The following is a 2,606-nucleotide window of genomic DNA, read 5'->3' on the forward strand; positions in this document are numbered from 1 at the left end:
TAATACCTTGACGAGATTCCTTTTAGATCTCCATAGATAAGTTTTATGAGGTTTTTGTCCCCAAAGCTTGAACCTTTGTGAGTATGGGGCACTCTAGAGAATATTAGATCTCCTTTCATGCATCTTCGGTCTTGTAGATTCATAAAAATGGTTGCTTGATCATTCCTCTTGGCCCATGCATGAGTTAAGTGACTTAGAGTATGATGGAAGTTAGAGCTTGTTGTATTGGGTCTTTTTCTAGCCATGCAAAGGCTTAAAGTCGATGAATTACGGGTTAAGACATCCTATGATGGTTAGATCTGAAGTTGGGATAGGTGTCTCAACAGATTAAGACATAAAAGTTTATGAAGTTGGATCAGGCAGAGTACGTTAGATGTACTCCTGGCTATGCCCCGCGTAGCCGGTCCCTTCCCCGATTGGTCGCTGATTGACTTCTACACCCCGCGTAACAGAGAGTACACCCAGTGTATGCGCTGGGCAGTTGAATTTTGCTGAATTTTGACCTTTGGTCTAGATTTAGGGTTTTGGACCATGAGAGGGGCAAAATGGTCTTTTTACCCTTAATGGGGCTTATTTATGGTTTTTGGACTCGCGAGTTGAGTTATGGACCTTAATAAATAATTAGGGTTAATTATTGAGTTATTATGCGGAGCCTAGTTCCGACAATTCGAGTGTGAGATTTATTTGTCATCAATATCAGGTGAGTCTCCTCACTTATTCATACATGTGTGGTAGAATAGTTGTATTTGTGATGACCAGCTGGGTCAACTGTTATTTTGTATTATGTTGTTTATGTGTGACTGAGATTGCAGATAGTCTCCAGGGTTGCTAATAACCCATAGTGCGTGCTGTTGCCCACTGGGATTGCTGATAGTCCCTACGTTTGCTGATAACTCATAGTTATTTATTTATGTTGTGTTGTATGTGGTATCTTGTGTAACTCACTAAGTGTTGTGTTTACAGTTGTTGATATATATGTTTCAGGTATTTCTGAGGACCGAGGGGAAAGGGAAGGTCTGATTGTACACACTTGTTGGGAGATTTTTTTTTTCTGGGGCAGTCTGTGAGACTCTAATATTGTCTGATGATGATTTGTGTTTGACACTTATGTTTTTGATGATTTGTGTTTGACACTTATGTTTTTGATGAATTGGTTTTTGAAGAATAATTTGATGATTTAAAAATGAAAATTTTTGTTTAAAATTTGAGGTGTAACAGATACGCCCCGCGTACTAGATTACATCACTAGAATCGGGAACCCAGACGCGTACGCTCAACATATCCTTGCGTACAACCGACATACGTTCAAGTTAGCCAAAACGCCACTAAAAACCTAATGCTTTAAGTCAGATGTCCAATTTGCAGATCTGGGTCTTGGGGAATGTCTTAAACGATAAAGTCACCAACTTGATGCCTTTGCATGGCTCAAAGAGACTTAAGTCCAAGATTTAACATTCTACTTCCATAAAATGATCATTAACTCATGCATTGTTTATCTACAACCATCAAGATGTAAACTTTAAGAGCTAGGAACCTCAGGAACATCAAAGGGACAACTCAAATCTTCAGGAGTAACATTTACTACCAAGAGTCAAATCCCAATACGAAACCGATATGTTACTTGTTACTTATTACTAGTTTATGAAAACAATTATGAATTTCAACAAATGATTAACTACATTGATTTAATCCTAAATTAGGTGATCAAGCTAAAATGAAATAAAAACCAAACATTCATGAAGAACAAAACTAAAACCACCGGATAGAATCACAAATTAAAAAACCAAATATAATGATTAACCACATAAAATGTACTAATCTTTAATTATAAAAAACAAGGGTTTTAGCCTGACATTGCTAAAATTAGATCAAGAACAATGAGAAGAAAGATTAAACAACTAATTCTAACTAAACTAAATGAAATTGTCGATCTACAGTCTCCAAATATTTTGAAATTGATGGAAATGATGAAGAATCGCCCAAAAAAATCGTCTATGTTCGAGAATATCTGCACCAAGGGTTCGGCTGAAAAGAAATCTGGTATTTATATAGCAGACTCTGATAGTAAACAAGGGCTCTGGAAAGAAGCATGGCCCGTGCTTGGGAAGCACGACCCGTGGTTGGAGGCGGGTCAAGTCCCTGCGTATTTAAATGAAGTACATTGCAAAAACGAGACTTTTTTAAGAAGCATAGGCATGAAGCACGGCTCGTGCTCTGGTGTCCATGTCGTGCTCTTCGGACACAGAGAAATAATCCTTCAAACTTTAAAAATCATAAATAAAATGTCATCGGGGTGTAAGCACAACCTATGGTAGGTCATTGCAAGTTGAAAATCCAAAAAAAAAAATCAGAAAAATGGACTTCGATGGCGAAGCACATCCAATGCTTGGGAGGCATGGTGGTTGGGCGTTGCAGATATCAAACTTCAGAAAATCCTTCAGAATTCATTAGAGATGGAGCATCGCCCGTGCTTGGGCAGCAAAGCATTTTAAACCCTCAGGAAAATTCAAAAATCCTTTGGTTATGTTTTCGTAAGTGGAGCACAGCCCGTGTTTGGTCCCTTTTAGCATTTTTTCAACATTGTATTTATAATTTGCATAAAAATA

Source organism: Lactuca virosa, chromosome 5, assembly GCF_052849685.1.
Source record: "Lactuca virosa cultivar CGN04683 chromosome 5, Lactuca_virosa_CGN04683_v6, whole genome shotgun sequence".
NCBI classification, from domain to species: domain Eukaryota; kingdom Viridiplantae; phylum Streptophyta; class Magnoliopsida; order Asterales; family Asteraceae; genus Lactuca; species Lactuca virosa.